The 18,239-nt window shown below is 51.2% G+C and overlaps 1 protein-coding gene across 3 annotated transcripts in view; it reads right to left on the reverse strand.

Annotated features, from left to right (window-relative positions):
* The window catches only part of FAM163A (family with sequence similarity 163 member A), a 76,967-nt gene extending 59,668 nt beyond the window's left edge, over positions 1–17,299 (reverse strand). Inside the window, exon 1 of one of the 3 annotated variants that reach the window (XM_032318764.1) lies at positions 17,161–17,299. The gene's annotated coding sequence lies outside the window, so the exon portion shown is untranslated. Of the gene's footprint in view, positions 1–16,668; positions 16,743–17,153 lie in introns of those variants that run through there. The other 2 variants (XM_032318765.1, XM_032318762.1) reach the window with 2 other exon arrangements.
* Between the last annotated feature and the right edge of the window lie 940 nt (positions 17,300–18,239).

Consider the following 18,239-nt stretch of genomic DNA (forward strand, 5'->3'; position numbering starts at 1 on the left):
CCACCCTTCCTAAGAAGTCAGCTCCTGTAGGTCTTTGCTGATTAACCTTATTAGTCTTGGACTGGAGAACTGCAGGGTCTTAGAGCAGAAGGAGAAGGGAAAAAGGCAGAATCCATCCCAATAGCCTCATTTCTCAGAAGAAACTAGCCAGCCCTGTGTCCAGCAGCCCCTTCGTTCCCAGAAGTCCATGAGTCAGTGGCATTGCTCTGGGATCCTACGAGCACTGTGTATTCTCTTTTCAAGGAAACTGAGCTCCTGGCCTGAACCATTTCTCTTCTCAGCCCCCACAGCCGTGTGGACACCACGGCCTTCACTCCTGCTGCTGGCTGCCAAAGGCAGAGGCGGCACAAGGAATAGGTGAGCTTTTTCTCTGCACAGCAAGGAAGATGAGTAAGGAGATCAGAGAGGTGAACCTCCGCTTTCCTCCTCCATCTCTCCTTGCTGAGCCAATAACCAAGCCCTGAGCAGCCCACGTGGAGAAAAACAGCTCTTCATGTGAGTTCAGGGAAGGCCATCCGTTTGCTACAACCTTGAAAAAATAAAAATAAAAATAAAGCATTTCTCTCACCAGTGGCCCAGGAAAGCTGGCTGTTTGGGCCTCCTTTGCAGGCACAGGCAAAGTGCTAGGTCACGGGAGGACCTTGGTAACCAATTTGCAAACATCTAGCTTTGCACATGGAAACTCGACCAGGCCAGCACCTCTCTTCTCCGGAACCGTGACAGCACGGCCTGACCCACATACCCAGCGTGATCCCAGTTCTCCCCAGCACTCGATAAACGACTCTCCGGAGGTTTACTCCCATTACAGCCATTCCTCATAACTCTTGGGGAAGCAACAGAATATGAGCGAATCCTGGCCACATTCATTTGTAGAACTATCTACGCCATAGATTTGTAATGTGATTATGTCTCTCTGCCTTTCACAAATCGTTCTCTCTTTTGTTCATCCATCCATGCACCCATCCACCCATCCATCCAACAGGAGAATGTGGCATCTACTCCACGCTGAGTAACGTCTAAGCCAAAGTCAATGGGACATTTTCCAAGCTTTAAAATTCCCTGCCTTTACAGTCTCTGTCAAGCAGGGAGGTGTAGGCCGGGGTGGTGTTCATCAAAAAGAAGAAAAAGGTTGGGGTGGGAGGGGCTATGTTAAAACCTAAGCTGTTGTTAACTAGTGATTTATTCCTTCTGACCCTGTTTCAACAGTTCCAAACAGGGACTGTGGGAAGAATTGTCCTGATGTATATAGTAAATGTATATAGTTACAGACTCTGGGCTTGGCACAGAAAAGGTACTTAGTAACTGTTAGGTTAAAGAGAGTGACCCAATATTATGCTGAGCGAAATAAGTCAATCAGAGAAAGACATTATCATACGATCTCCCTGATATGAGGAAGTTGAGAGGCAACAGGATGGGGGGTTTGAGGGGTAGGAAAGGAATAAATGAAACAAGATGGGATCGGGAGGGAGACAAACCATAAGAGACTCTTAATCTCACAAAACAAACTGAGGGTTGCTGGGGGTAGTGGGGAGGGAGAGGGTGGTGGGGTTATGGACATTGGGGAGGGTATGTGATATGGTGAGTGCTGCAAAGTGTGTAAACCTGGCGATTCACAGACCTGTACCCCTGGGGCTAATAGTACATTATATGTTTATTTAAAATTTTTTAAATTAAAAAAAAAAAAAGAGTGACCCAAGAATCGAGCACGTTCCTCCACACTCTATTGTCCTAACACCTCACCAACCCCAGTCAATATCCCTTCATGTTTATTTTGCTTCCCAGGACAGTGTGCTTTTGGTTTTAATCCACTGGTGAGCCAGACCTGTCTTTATTCGGACTGATGGGCTGCACCATTCTGAGACTATGATCTGTATCGAAGTCAGCCGGGAAGCTCCTGGAGCTTGGGGAGGATGGATACGTAAAGTCTTGTTAATAAATAAACACACAGACATCAAGGCCACCGGCTGGGCTGTCGGCTGGCTGTCGTCGTAACAAGACTTTATGCCTTCCTAGCTCCTGTCATCTTCGGGACTGAAAGCACTTAATGAATTCTTCTTGCTTGTATCCTCCAGGAGAAGGACACCAAGTGTCTCCGAAGAGCAGTCAGGGTCACCAACTCGAGGTCAGGGACTCTTGGGAACGCTGCTGAAACCAGACCCCTAGAGCAGCTTTGTACATCTTTTGAGTCTCATCATAAAAGTCCTAATTGCGTATTAGAAGATTTTTAAAAATGGGTAAGTCAAATTCCCCTGCGACTCCGTCCACTGGGAGATAAGCGCTGGTGATACTATGTCATCCCACCTCCCCCCCAACACATGTACACACACGCACGCATGTACACACGTACACTCACACCATTTTATAATTTAGCAATAGATTGCGAATATCTTCTCATGTAAAACGTTTCCACATCATTTTATGTGGCTGCTGGTTTGCTGGAGAAATCCCTCCTTATTTGAAACAGTGAAGTTGATAGGAATTGCTTTCACCGTGAGAACCATCGAGCATTTTCTCTGCTTTTGGATTTTGCCCAGAGGTGGAGTGGGATGAGGACACCCAGGAGCCCTTGTGGGGAACCTCCAGGGACACACAAGAGGAGGGGAACACACAGAGGCCTTCAGCACTTCTAGGCTTTGCAAGGACCGTCTGGCAGCAAGACAGGAGCAGGTGCCCTGTAGGGGACGACAGCAGAGACCCCACACCTCCCTCCACCCCTGTGTTCACCTTACAATCAGTTGCCCTTTGAGACCCAAAGGTTGCATTTGCTGCCATGGTCTGGCCCTTGCCTGCCCCTCCAGCCTCCTTCCCTACCTGTCTCTGCCCTGCCATGCCGTGTGGATGCTCTGGGTCTCTGCTAGATTGTGCTAGGCCCAGCGTGCCCCTTCTCCTCCCCCTTCTCACCTGATGAACTGATTTATTTTTTTTCAATTAGTTTAGGTGTCACTTCCTCCAGTTTGCCCTGACCCTCCCCATCTCCCAGGCCGGATTACCTCCCTCTTCACAGGACATCTTGAGTCTGAGTGCATTATGTCCATGTCCCTACTAGACTTGGAGCTGCCTGGGTCAGTGTCTTACATGTTGGGCAGACAGTGGGTACCTAATAAATGTTACTGAAAAAGGTAAAGGTGGTCCCAGTACCCAAAGCCTTGGGTATGACCAGTACTGGCAACCCTTAGGTATGACCTTGGGCATGACCAAACCCTTGGGTATGACCAATACCCGTACTGCCAACCCTTGGCTATGATCATAACATTTGAGATATCATGAATGGGGGTGGGGGGCAGACCTCAAATCCATCTGTATCTCTCTCCCTCTCCACTGCCAAGCTCCAGGCTACCCTCAGCCTCCTGCCTGGCTCATTCAGTCCTTTCCCAACTGTCTGCCACTCAGCAGACAGACGACCTCCCTCACACATCAGTCCGTGTGTATCTCTTTCCTTCTTATAACAGCACAAATATTTGGATTACTACTACAACAGCACCGTTTACAAGGCCCTGATAACCCAGTCCCTACCCACTTCTCCAGTCTCGGCTTATACCGCTTCTCCCTTTGGTCTCTAGGCCCCGGCCAACAAGCCTTCTTTCTGTTCTTCAAATAGCCAAGGCCCTTTGTGGGATCTTCTTGGGATCTTCTCTTGCCAGGAACGTTCAATCCATCATTCCTCATGGGACTGGCTCCTTCTCGTCCCACAGGCTTCTGCTTTACGGCTACTTCCCCCGGGAGGCCTTGCTTCAGAACTGCACCTAAAATAAGTCTCCTTTCATTCTCTAGGAGGGCACATGCTCATATTTTTTCCCAGAGCTTCTTTATACTTAGTAATTGCATTTTTATTTTTGTGATCAGTTGTTTGAGAATACTTTCTATTCTCTCTGTGGGGGAGGGGGTATTATGTCCCCCACGGGGACATTTGGCAAGGTCTGCACATGCATGGTCTGCACATGCATTGTCACCACTGGGGGAGGGCGCTGCTCACCAGCATCTAGTGTGTAGAAGCCACGGACCGCCGAAGCCCCAACCAGACATGGAATAGCCGCCCACGGCGAAGGACTGTCCACAGGGATCCGACTGACAGGCCCTGCTCAAGACTGCAGGTCCCCCGAAGCCTGGGAGGGACCCCGCCTCCCTCATCCACCATTTTATCTCCAGCACCCGGCTCAGTGCCTGACACACAGTGAACCCCCAGATAGAGCTGCATGGAAAAACAGGTGGTGAAGGAGGGTCACGAGAACGCCTGGTGGGGCACACGGGGACCAGTCAGAAGTGATGCCACCACAGCCCGGGGGCCGGCAAGAGGCAGTCCCTGCCGTGCCGGGCATGATCCCCTCAGTGCTGGACTGTGGGGGGAGTCTGGGTGTCCTAAGGGAGAGGCTGGAGCAGCCCCAGGTGGGGGGGATTCAAGGAACCCCAGGAAGCGGCCATTCGCAATATGACAAGAAAGCGTATAAACACTGTGGCACCCTGCACCGCCCTCCCAAGTCACACCGCCTTAACGTCAGCCCTGGACGGAGGGATGGGTGTCCAGAAGGCCAGGGACCACTGGGCAGTGGCTTATGAGGTGAAGAGAGGAAAGGGGCAAGAAGGAACTGGTACTAGGGTCTCTGAAGACCCAGAATCTCTGCCTTTTACACTTACACTCACCGAGTGAGGGAAGGGGTGACGTGGAGGGGGTCTGAGCGGACGCACGGAAGGCACGGAGAGAAAGCCGACGTGGGGGGGGGGGGCAGCATTGATGTGTTTCTTCTTCCTGTTGTTCGTCTCCTAAACCACTAAAATCCTGTTTCCAAGAAACTGCAGCTTTTTCTACGCAATTACTGTGGGGAAATACCTTGATTTAGAGTCTAAAGAATCCAGAAGATGGAGTTAGCCTGTGTCCGCCAGTGAGGATGCATTTGGGGAGATGATCTGGTTGAGAAAAGCTCCGAAATCCCAGTAAGAATTCTCTCCCAGAGCAGATCGGCATGTTCTCGGAGCAAGGCTTTGTTCATAGAGACAGCAAGGGAACAAAAGGCTACAAGAAGACTTCTTGCAGCTCCCGCTATGACCTTTCGATTAACAAGGTATCAAGAATCCAGTAACAATAACAACACCCAGGAGCCTGTATCACCCGGGGCTCGGAGATGCCAACGGCAGGTTCCTGGGCTTCTCACTGGTTCCAACACCTTCTCAGTCCAAGGGGAGCTTCTGCCCAGCAGCGGAGCTAAACAGCTCTGTTCGCAGAGTCTGGAGGCTTGAGAGGATGCTGGCTTTTAGCACCCACATACTCCTGAGATACTCTCATCACCTATAGGACTTGTGGATTTCATGCCACTGCCTCGATTCTGACATGCTCAAAAACCTTAGCGCCCTCCTCCAAATTCTCCCCCAAACAGCTGTCAACACAATCACCACTATTCTGTTGTCTGGGCTCAAAAACTTGAAGTCATGGATGCTAACACATCCATTCCCCTTAGGGATTGTTCCAAACTTCCCCCTTCTTCTCATGGCCCCCACCGACTCCCATTCTTTTCACATAACCTTGTCTACATCATGGGGGGTACTGACGCCACCAAGGGCGAACCTTGGTCTTCCAGCCCCCATCCCTAACCTAACCCAAAGTCTTATCCAGGGTTATGCCAATGCTCGTCTTCGTCCTCTGTGTCTAAAAGCTGAAAACTTCCTCCCTCCTGGTCAGTCCATCCCCCTACCTGGGGTCCAGATCCCACCTCCCCTCTCTCCTTCCAGTCCAGGCTCCATTGAATATTCTCTCTGCCTCTACCTACCTCACTTCCCCTCTTGGAGGTATCACCTTGGCCCACAGACATGATCGAGTTTCTTCCACTCTGAACAACAACCCATTGTTTCTCCTCACACACCCCTCTCACTGTTATCCCAGCTGCCTCTTCTCTTTCCCAGCAAAGCTAGGAATAAAAGTCTACGCTTGGTGCCTTCATACCCTCACAATAATCATCCAGATACTGGTGCATTTCTCTGCCCTTCACAGCAAGATTTCTCACATGTTTGTGTATACTTCCATTTCTATTTTCTCAGAACTTGTTCATTGTGAATTCACTGAAATCTGGCTTCCAACTCCCACCCACTACTCAGAAATCACTTCTGACAAAAGTCTTCAATGACCTCCGTGTTGCCCCTCGCAAAGAGTCTACCACTGACTACCCACACCTCCTTGAAGCCTCAATCCCTTAACTCTTCTCCTCACCACCACTCATGCAGTCTATTGCCTCATAGACTATCTCCTCTAGACCACTCCCCTCATAAACGTGAGTCTTTCCCCAGGCCCCATCTTTGCTCCCCCATGCCTGTCCATGGTCAACTCCCAGAGCTATGTCACTAGGCTGAACTCTCCTGGGTTTCCAGCTTGCGCCACCAAATGGCTCCTAGACACTACATCCTTAGCTCTCCCATTGTTAATTCGAATGGTCTCGAACAGATCTCATTATTTTATCTGCTCTTTGCCCACTTTTCCTCCAGCATTCCTCCTCCTAGTAAATGGTACCACCATCCACCCAGTCCCCAAGCCCAGTAACCTGTGAGTCATTCAGTCTCCTCCCTCCAGCTCTCCCCTCAAATCCACTCAGCTACTAAATCTTATCCACTTCATCCCTTAAATGTTTCAAGGGTATATCCCTTCCCCATCCTTCTATTACCATTATCTCCATTTGCCTCATTAACTTTTTCCCCTTTGCTAAAACACTGACCCACTCAGTACACTCACATCAACAAAGGCAACTGAATTCTGCATCTATCTCCACCTAAATAAGGTTGCGAACTCACCATTCTCAAGTCTTCACCTCCTATCCAAGTCTCTCCCCTGTTGTACTCCCTGCCTCTCAGAATGGCACCATGGCTCCCCAGGCCTCCTCCCCCATTCAAAAATCTGAAGGTCATTTTTGATTCCTTACTCTCTCTTTCCATCCCTCTCAACTCTTGACCAGACAGGAGCAATACACCTGTCTGTACCCAACCACCCACCCTTACTAAGCCAGACAAGGTCAGTATTGCTTACTGTTCTCAGTGTACTAGTCTGGCTTTTCTTCTTAGACTATGAGATCTTTGAGGGCATGGACCAGGTCTGGTATTTTTTCAGATTCCTCCAATGTGCCCAGCATAGCACTGGGTACAGAGTTTGCCCAACAGAGAAGAGAGTCGGCGATGAATCCCATCTGCCAAGAGAAGCCTGCTGTTGAAATATCAGCCCCCCAAGATGAATGGCACTATTGGCCTGACTCCTTTGCCGCAGCGAGAGGACATGCCTGGGATCAGCGAGACCTCAGCAAAGAGGCTGGAAATGATTCTCTGAGACATCTGGGAGAGAGACTTCACCAAGGACAACATCACGGACTGTCGAGTCATCATGTGCACTCAGCCAATTTCTGAGGTTTTGAACCTGAGGGTCCCCATCTGTAGGCTATAGTGGTACTCCAGTGGTACTCAGTGACCCAAAGGCTTGGAATTACATCCCACCTGTTTTATGGTGGCCACCTCCCCTTGGAAATAAGCAACAATTCAGTCTTTTCAGGAGTCTAGTCTGTTTTCCAGAATTAGACTCTAGAGTGTTTCATTTCCTTTGAGGTCCATGATATTTTATTATTCTTTACCACATCCCTCTCCCCATCACTGCCTCTCCTTCACTCACTGAGGACTCTAGCAATTGTTTCCCTTTCATCTGAGGTTCTACCATCATCCTAGAAAGTTCTAATATACACAGATAGCCTCTCTAACACCCCAGCCTCTATTTCCATGACTTCCACAATGCCAGTGGCTTTTAGTTTCATTTCACTCATCCACTAGCATGACCCCACCTTGGACCCATGTCACTGAAACTGCCGTTAGGTCAACCCTCACCTAGACCATGACCACTGCCTCCTGACCAATGAGTGTGCTGCTGTCCAGAATTCTACAGTGGCTTTACATCTACAAGTTCAAATCCAGGTCCTTAGGCCAGGACGCAGAACACCAGCCTGCTGTCGGGTCTCACCTCATTCCTGCAACCTGGCATTTCCTGTTCTGACTTCGGACAAAATCCATTTTCCATTCCCCCGACCCCCATCGTCTCCTGACCCCCACTGGGCCTAACTGGGCCTCGAAGGCCCAGAAGACTTCCCTTCATGTCTGCAAGGATGTTCCCTCCTTGTCTCTTTCCCTTCTGGCCCACACAGATGTTAACCTTCACATTCTAGCTCAAACACCACCTCCTCTGGGAAGCCTTCCCTGCCTAGTCTGGGCACATCTAGGGGCTCTTTTTTCTGTGCTCTCCAACACGTGATGCTGTCTTTACAACTTTTGTCTGGTCAAATGACTATCACAAGGGCAGGAACCATTCCTATTCACTCTGTATCTCGGCCCCGGGTACAGGCCTGTTTCAAAGTTGCTTTCACTGGATGTTATAAAAGACATGAAGGAGTGACTTCAGTAGATGCCCTGTCCTCTGTAGATCAATGAGGTCAGAGGAGATTGGGCTCTTGAATTAATTGAACCTCTTCACTCTTCACCCTGGCCCAGTGCCCTGCCCATATGCTTGACTCCCCTAATAGAATCTGCCCTGGCTAAGCACCATGTACAAATAAATCCTTCAGCATTAAGTAGCAAAAAAGCTTCTGACTGCTTAGAGAAGAAAGAGACTGGTGCTTCACAGATAGGAAGGGAGACAGGCGGCATATGGAGAGAGGTCTATCTGATTTTTAGGTACTAAATACCCAGGAGTATTGATGACTATTTCATACTACAATCAAGTCTGTGTTCAGCCCTGTACTAGCCGCTGATGGTAAGAAGAAAAGTTCAAACAGCAGCATACGTCTGCTGATCACCTTCTACGAGCCAGGCACCAGCCTGTGGAGTCGGCATCCTGGTGATCATTCCCATTTCACAGGTAAGAAACAGGCTCGATGTCACATGGCTGATAAATGCTCCAACGGTATCACCTCTCGCTAGTTTCTTCACCCTGTCCCTTCACTGTCCTCATCACCCTCATTTGAAAATAAACTTCTTCCTCCGTCCTGCCTCCCCACTAAACCCCCTCCTGCTCTGCATCAGACAGCAACGTTGTCACCTCCAACACCTCATACAAACTCACACCTGTCCACATCCTACCCTCCTTCGGTCCAGTTGTCCAAAAGAATGACCCCTCTCCATCCTGAGGCCTATCCTTCCACCCTCACGTTTGAGGCTGTCTGTCCATGTTCTTAGAAACCTCACATTAGGGCGCCTGGGTGGCTCAGTGGGCTAAGCCTCTGCCTTCGGCTCAGGTCGTGGTCCCAGGGTCCTGGGATCGAGCCCCACATCGGGCTCTCTGCTCAGCAGGGGGCCTGCTTCCTCCTCTCTCTCTCTCTCTGCCTGCCTCTCTGCCAACTTATGATCTCTGTCTGTCAAATAAATAAATAAATAAAATCTTAAAGAAAAAAAAAAGAAAGAAACCTCACATTATGACTTATCCTTCCTTGAACCTATTACATTTCCATTCGAATGGATCTTTCCCATTGACACGTAGAGGTGCTCAACTCTCTCCCATTCAAACAGAACAAAACCAGCCTGTCTCTTCAACGATCAGGGACAAACCTCTGGAAAGACTCACTTATGGGTTCTGGGTCCACTTGGTCCTCCAACAACTACAGTCTGGCTCTAGCCCATCAAATCCCATTGCTCTTGATTAAATCACCTGTGACCTCTGTTTCTGAAGCCGATGGAAGTTTACTGGTCCCCATTGTCACTGTCAGGGACTTCCCCGCAGCCCCTATGCTTCCTCTTCTCCTTATTCGGGAAACACTCTGCCCTTGGCTGTCATGACATTTCCCCCTCCTGGCTTTCCTTCTGTCTCTCTAGATCATCCTTCTCTGCTTACCTTCTAGGCTCATCCTAACTCAAAGTCAACGCCAGGCCTTCCTTTCCACACCCATCCTTCCTCCCTCGGCAGCCTCCTCGACGCCATGGTTTCCTTTACCCCTGGGTGTTGATGACTTACGGGGGCACATCTCCTGCCCAGACCTCTCCTTTTCCAAATTCCTGTCCCTATAGCCCCCTGGCTTCTCGACCTCTGCACTCTGATGGTTCAAAGGGTCCTCACGTACAACACAGTGGGATTGAACTTGGGATGTTTGATGGTTCCCGTCGCAGGAATCTACACATCCATCCACCGCTACAAAGCTGGTCCCTAGGGCTCATCCCCAATATCTCCCTCTCACTTCGCACATCCAAACCATCACGTTCTGTCCATCTGACCTTCTAAACCGCTCCAATCTATCTGCTTCTTCCTACCCCACAATAAATGTCCCAGCATGAAAACCCGTGTCCCGATAGGTCTCCCTGAATCTTCCCGTGGCCACCTCAAATCTACTCCCCATGCTCAACAGTCACAGTGATCTTAGTCATAGTGATCCTTCTGAAATGGGACATCTGGCTGTGTCACCCTCCTGCTTAAGCACTTCAGTGACTACCTGTCACTCTAGAATCAACATCAGAGTCCCTCCTGTGGCTGCTAAGACTCCCTCCTGCCTCTCCTGCTCAGCTCACGTGCTTCTCCCTCTCCTTCTCTGCACCCTAGTCCACTGGCCTTGGGCATCTCCAAATACCATGCCTGCTCTAGCCACAACCCTCTCCCATTCCTGGAATATCCTTTCTCAGCTCCCAAACTCCCTGCAGCAACTCTGCTCCTACTCACTCTCCAGGTCCCGGCTGAACCATTGTTTTCTGAGGGTGATTTCCCAGGTCCTCCCCGAGGGGGCCCGGACCTCCTGTCAAACACTCTTATCATGTCCTGGGCCTCTACTTTTATAAGTGTCATTTTACATTTACTCGTGACAGATTTGTTTCCCCAAATGACTTCAAGTTCCATGAAGGCTGGGGCTTTGACTGCTCTGGTTTTCCCCCCTCCACCTTGTATCCCCCGTGACATTCAATAAATACTTGCTTGACATCATGAAGACATGACCCAGCTTCTGGCCTCATTACTCTTCTGAAATTGCCCTTGCTAAAGTCATCAACAACCTTCAAACTGCCAGAACTGTACGACTGTGGATCCCTGGTGTTCTACCAGCTGGACCACGGGTTTCCAGCACTAAAATAGAACCTTGGCAGTCTTTCCCCAATTCATAGAAAAAAAAAAAAAATGAACTGACAGACTATCCTCAATTTAAAGCTTTTGTTTCATAAAGTTTTCTTTCTCAAAACTTGGTGTCTGCTAGTCTATGTCTGTGGGCAAATGTAGCAGGAGATGCTCTCTGATATAGCTCAAAATTTTATATTCGGCCCTTTCAAAATTTTATGGTATTCTCCAGAAAGCACCATGATTCCCGTGGGTTTCACAACATGAACAAGTGTTTGAGACCCACTGGCCAAATCCAAAGAAACATTTTTAGCCCTCTGTGCTCTCGATCTGTATCTGTTTATCAGGTTGTATAACTCTTATATCTGTTCTGTTTCTCAGGCTGCTTATTCATTTTAGCAACCAGCATTTACTGAGCACATACTATGTTTTCCCACCGTCCTTCATTGCTATTCTTACTGTGGCATTTATCAGCTTCTGTGATCTCTCCCACATACTGCAAACTCCTGGAGGCTGCAGGGACATGCTTTCTCTTTTGTCTCTCTCTCCCGCTCTCTCTCTCTCTCTCCCCCCAGCTAGGCCAGCACATGGCTCAGGCACAAGCATCATCTTTGTTGCACGTAGGAATAAATGAACGAGTGAATCCAGGGGTGAATGAACAGCTGAACAAAATGGTGGGGTACAGCTTGAATCCCCATTCGTGAGGCTCAGCTGTTTCTCCACGGGGAAGCTCATTGTCATGCAGCGGTCACATACAACAGAAATGTCAATTTTACACAGGTAAGCTACCACCTGCTGTTATTGTAACAAGTAAAATGAATCTGATGTAAACTTAATATAGTTTTATAGTCTTGAGCTTGTGGAAGTCACTTCTATTATTTATCCATCACCAAGCCCTGTTGATTTTACCACCAAAATAAATAAATAAATAAATAAATAAATAAATATCACAGTGATTGCCTATCTTCTGGAGATATAATCGGTTTTACTCTAAGTATCTGAAAATACTATGTATTTTGTCTGCAGCAGAATTTGAGTAAATATTGGCATTACTGATATTAATGTATCTTTAAACGCCCCACAGCCTATCAAAACCCATTCTCTTGGCTTCTTCTGCCCCTTCTCCTGAGGTTGTCTATCAAAATTTAATTAACCTTCAAGGCCCAGCTCAAAAATCACCTCCTTCAGAAAGACTTCAGTAGTCTTCTGGAATTACAGGGCCAGCCCCAGGTTCACTTGAGCTCTACTGCATGTGACTGTAAGTCATTTGTGGCTCTACTTAGCCCTTCTTTCTTTAGTCTGCAGGGTACAGCTGCTGATGTAAATGGTCCTCTCCCACACTGCTCTGTGGGCAGCTCGAGCCCAGGGACCACGACTTGCTCATCTTTCTGTCTTCCCAGTGCCTTGAACAATACTCATATTCCGAACTGAAATATGTTAGACTACCATTTTGCTATGCTACGCAAACACCATTTTTGTGTGTCATAAGGTGACTTTTTTCCCTAAATAGTTGGGGCATCTGGCTTTTGCCCCAACCCCCCAGCTGTGGCAAGGTTCTAGCAGCCCTACCTGAGAGCCCCATCCAGCTTCCTGCTCTCACCCCCATGAGCCATAGCAGAACATAGAAGAAACAGCTGTCCTTGCTCTAGAATTCATTTGGGGAAAAATTCAAGCTGTTACCTTTTGAAGTGGAATGGGAGTCAGAGGTGAGCCCTAGCCAGTGAGCTGTGTGGGAGGAGAAATGTTTGCAGTGAGCCAGGCCCATGCCTCTCAGACTTGTTTTGTCAAACAGCAGGCAGGCTCCCAGCACAGACCTGGGCCTCGGGGACCACCCTGCCCACCTTCTTCCGGAGGTCCCTTGGGGTGGGACAGACACAGGGCCTTCCGAGCATCTCGATGCCACTAACATCTGGAGCAAAGCAGAGACAACCCCTCCTTTTCCCCCTCTTCCATCCCCACAGGAGATCACGCTCACGGTCCACAGGGCCCAGCACTAACGCACACGCCACAGAGACAGGAGCAGGAAAGATGGAAATTCAACCTAAGAAAACTGACTGCTTTGTCCCTGAACTGTGCCTTGTACAAACCTCTCCAGACTGCAAACATTCCAGCTCACCCATCAAAGTGTGTAACGTTCAGCCACATGCTGTTAGAACCCAAAGTGAGTCTCCAAGCACCTGTGATGCTCCTGTGCCCCTGCTTCAGGTCACCGTGCCAAGAAGGAAAGTCATCGGGGGAAGAGCAGAAAGGTGCTGCTTGATGGCAGAGAGCCTGGGCTCCCCCACATACGTGATCACGATATTAAATGAGATGATGTAGGCAGAGTGCTTAGCAGAATAGCTGGAACTTAGCTCTTAAGGAAGGCTTCCCCCCTAACTGTGCTAGAAAGCCTGCCCTCATGCCCTTCATGCACCTAGAAGCTTCCAGAATGGGTGAGGATCATCAGAAGGGAAATCCTGGGGAAAGGGAGTGCTGAGCTGGCTGTCTGTGCTGATGGGAGTTTCCCGAGGGGGCGTTCCAGAACACACTGATGGATGCCTCCACAGCTGTGTCAATAACCCTCCTTCCTCCTCCGGGACAATCTGGCCCTAGACACCAGAGCAATTTTCAAAACTTTTCTTTCAAGCGTATCTCTCCTCTTCTCCTTTCAGAAGCCCAATTGTAACACCAGAAATAGACCTACTGACCTTGCTGATGGGCAGCCACATGCTGCCCAGGGGCTAGCAGCGTCTCCTGGATAAGGGAATTCTCTGCCTCCTCTCTCATAACATAGACATTAGCGTGTTAGAAACCCTCTATGCATATTTTCCACCTAGCCATATATCTTAGAAATCATTCCCTGTCAATTATGGAGAAACTTCCTAAGTCCTTTTTTTTTTTCTTTTTTTAAATAATAGGACAGTATTCAACTACCCGGAGGTACCATGAGATTTAAAAAATAAAATAAAAAAAAAGTCCCTCTCAGACGAGCACGTAAATTGTTCTTTCAAATGATGCTATACTGTGCGTCTGTCTTTGTGACTGGAGCCAATACAAGGGCAAGCTCAATTCCTAAAAATGGAGTCACTGGGTCTGACGGTGGGCACTTCTAATTTTGGGAGATGTTTCTAAAACACTCTCCAAAGAAGTTGTACCCATTTTCTCTTCCAACAGTAACACAGGAAAGGGACTGTTTCTCTAGGATTTCATCAGCAGTTTATAAACCTTTTGGATGCTCATTGAAAGTAAATCGCAGTTTACACTTTATCTATTAAAGAATTGATCTTCTGTGTACAGTTAAACCCCTGAGTCCTCGAGGGAATGAAGAGCACGTAGTTTTTGTTGTTTTGTTGTTTTGTTGTTTTTTTGTTTTGTTTTGTTTTGTTTTACCAGGCCAGCACTTTCCCTAAAGCCCAACAGGATCCCAGCATCTCTTGGTGTGTGTTCACCACGGCTCCAGATTTTCAGCTTCCACACCCGACTCTGTACTTAACAGGAGACCGTTAGGAAAAAGGAAAAGGGCCTTTGGAACTGGGAGACCCGGCTTCACGCAGCAGCTCTGCCACTGACTGGCTTGATGCTCTTAGCAAATAATTTAACTTCTCCCCAACTCAGTCTCCTCTGCATGAAATACAGAGATAATCATATTGATTTTTCAAAGCCTTGTGTCTGGCACAGAGAAGGGACTTAATAAGTAGCAGCAGTTTTCATTAGTGTTAATGATCATCAGGCTGGATTCGAGACCTCAGGGCACTTTTCACAATTGACAAGACCTGGAATGGCCCAGCCAGGGCCGTTCTGTTAAGAAGCCACCCAGACGACTCCCAAGTTCTGCTCCGATCCATCCCAGCCTCCTTCCAGAGTTGCCGGGAGAGGCCACTACAATCCCACCCCGGGCCTCTGAGTGAGGGTGGGCGTTTCCTGGGCCCCGGTGGCTCTGTTGTTGCCAGAGCTTGTCTGCACGCAGCCCCACAAATCTCTGGGCCAAGAGGAGCTCATTTCCAATTACAGACCCATCTGCTGGAGACAAAACAGAGATCCTTGAGCAAAGAAGGAGGGACTTGTTCCCATCAGCCCTGGAGCCCATTCAGCTTTTCCTCAGCAATTTTTGATAAGGGCACTAAAGGCAAATTTCTAGTTCTGGCAAGAATGCCAAGGATGCCCACCACTGGGGTTTCTGTGTGTGTGACACAGACATCCTGCCCCCAGCAGCCTTTTCAAAGGCTTTTCTCATTCACACTTGGTCTTCTCTCATTTTATCCCCCAGGTGGCAGAAATTCTAGCCATGCTCCTCATGAGGGGAGAACTTTGAGGAGGGGGCTGCGATCCCCCACCACTGGTCCACCCTGGGTGCCCACTCCACCACCACCCCCTCCATCTCTACATGCTGGTTTAGATCCTCGCGGGCACTGCAGCTGGAACCACTGGAGAGAGGTCTGAGAAATTACCGTCGCTCTCCGAGAATATACCTCTACTCTTTCTTCCCCTTCATCGGCCTCTGTCAGTTTAAAGGAAAGGGGCGGGAGCTGCATAGAGTCCCGAGTACTTCAGGAATACAGAAAGGAAGCTGCCTCCCCCGCCCCCACCTCGCCCCCAGGAAGACTCCAGATCCCAGCGAATCTCAGGCAAAGTGCTCTTGCCAGACCTGAAGTCTCCCCCCGCTCCCCTCCCGTTTGTCTCTCACGCGGTGTAAAACGTGGGTCCGGCTCAGCCACTGGAGGACCCGACACAGGACACAGAGATACGACTGCGTAGACGTCAACCCCTGACAGTTACGCTGGCCCCCCAGCCCTGCGGGTGAGACCCCCCAGCTCCATCCGGGTCCTCCGGCCAGGCCACGAGTGTGGCCCCGGGCTGAATGAGGGTCCGGGGGTGGGCAGACTGGAAAGAACCGGAGAAAGTGCCTCCGCTGACTGCGGGGGGAGAGCGGCTGCCTGACCCCACCCTCCACTCTCCGCCTCAAACTTGCTAGAAAGAGCAAACTTTCAGGGCCCCACAATTCCACCCGGAAAAAAGGGATGCCCAAGTGTGACAGAAAAGCACGGGTGGTGTATGTAACCCAGGGTCACCGACAGAGAAGACAGATCTCCACTCCTATGCTCCCCAGTCGCCTTAGGCAGCGCAGAGACCGGAGGAAGCCACCCGGGCAGGAGGTCTCCCGGGCGCCGCTCCGGGCACTCTCCCCGGGCCACCCAGCCAGACGGGTGATGGGGACGCGAGCACTGCCTTCAGCTCTTGCCCTGCTTCTATTTGGGCCAAACCCTCCTCCCGGCCGCTGAGCGAAGCTTCGATGTGGCCCGGCGCCCCCAGCGAAGCCCTCGGCGCACCGCCCGAGAGCGGTGCGCGACGCCGCCTCCGGCCTCGGGAGCGAGCGGACCCCGGCCCGGGTGAGAGTCCGGTTTCTCCGTCCCTCAGGCAGACGTCGGCCCCGGTTGCCTTGGAGATGGCGACCCTGAGCCGCAAACGCACCTCCGCCCTCCTTCCGTTGTCAAACTTCAGCAAAATCCCCAGCAAACCGCACCCAGGTCGCAAGGCCGGCGCAGAGGCGCCCACGCGCTCCGAGGCACCCGGACGCACTGACCGACGGCGGTGGCGCTGCCCGCCCGCCCGGCTCCCACCCGCCGCGGTGCTCAGCTCCGGCCCCGCTCACTCACGCGCGCCGGACGGTCCCGCCGAGTGTGCAGCGTCGCGAGCCGGGGCCGCCGCATGCTCCCGCGTCCGAGTGCGCACCGGCCAGGGGAAGGCGCTCGGGGAGCGGTAGCGGGCGGCAGCGGCGCAGGCGGGGACAGGAGCCCCGCAAGTCCGGCCCGGAGGCGGAGACAGCGCGCCCAGCGGCCTGGCCACGAGGCGGGAGACGTCCACCCCCACCCCCTCGAAGCACGCGGCTGCAGATGTGGAGCCGGAGAGCCGAGCGCCGAACCAGACCCGGCACTGCCCGGTCACGGTCAAGATAGGGGCGTGCGGGGAAGGCGGCCCCGGGGCTCGCTGCCGCCGGTACTAAGGCGCCATCGGAAGTACGCCCCGGCCCGGCACTTCCCCGCGCCGAGCCCGGCACCCCGCGGGATCCTCGGCCCGCCCCCCTCCGCTCCCTCCCTCCTTTTCTTCCTTCCGGGAACCTCGGCTCCAAGAGCGCCCTAACCCGTTACCGCGGCGCTTCGCTCCGGCGGCCGCTCCTGGGTTCGGCTGGCACCGGGTCTGCGCGCGTCCTTCCGAGCGCCCGGGCCTGGGGCTGCCGGCGCGAGGATCCTCTGCCTTCCCCGGCGCTCCGAGCACTGGCCCCGCACTGAGCCGGGAACCTCATCGCCCCTCCAGGTGGCGGGGGCTGGGGGCAGGTACCGAGCAACCTGATTGGCGCTGGCCAGAGTCCTGGGAGAATCCCCCACCCGAGAGGCCGCTTGCACCAAGGCGAAGGGAAGGGACAAAACGGCGCAGGCTGGTGCCTTCCAACGAGTCCCTTAGCTCCGCTGTCTTTTTGCCCAAGAAATGTGAGCTCAGGAGTCGGCTCCCTAAGAACTTCGCGAGCCACCACTCAAGTCTAGCACGGAAAATCCTGCAAGAATGATAGTTTTAAGGACCACGGAGTGTCGCTGTCCCCTGGACTTTGCCTGGAGAGCCTCCCGAAAGGCTCCTCTGTTTCCCCATTTCTGGCCAGCGCTGGTCCCTGGAAGTCCAGTCACACCTGGATGTCCCCGCGGTGGAGGGACACCGCGTCCTTGTAGCGGGGCAGGGAGGGAGTAAATGCAAATTAGAATTATGATGGCGAGATCTAGCAGGAAAAGGCATGAAAGGAGACGCAATGTCGTCCTCTTCCCCCAACACGAGGAGAAAATGTTAACAGTGCTCTAGATTTCTTCTCTGAAATCACCATCCTGTAATGTTTTCAAGCTCTACAAGTTGCTTATGTGCTGTACCCCCCCCCCCCAACCGTAAATTCTGACATCAGTCTGCTTGGAGAACATGGCGGGGCGAAATGGAAGGAAACGGTCACTTTTTCGCATCTCCAAAGCATCTCATTATGGAACCTTTGCCTGTTCCTATGTGTTCATCCCCCCCTTCCCCCCCCGCGCCCCCGACTCTACTCATCAGGCTTGGACTAAAGACAGGGGAAGAGGGAGGGAAGGAGGGAGAGGGTCACCAACGTTAATGCTCAAGGTCGGGGGGGGGGGGGGTGCTGTTCTTATCAAATATGTTTTCCTCTTCATACTCTGGACAGTCTGGAGAATTC

The sequence above is a fragment of the Mustela erminea genome, chromosome 17 (genome assembly GCF_009829155.1).
Source record: "Mustela erminea isolate mMusErm1 chromosome 17, mMusErm1.Pri, whole genome shotgun sequence".
NCBI lineage: Eukaryota > Metazoa > Chordata > Mammalia > Carnivora > Mustelidae > Mustela > Mustela erminea.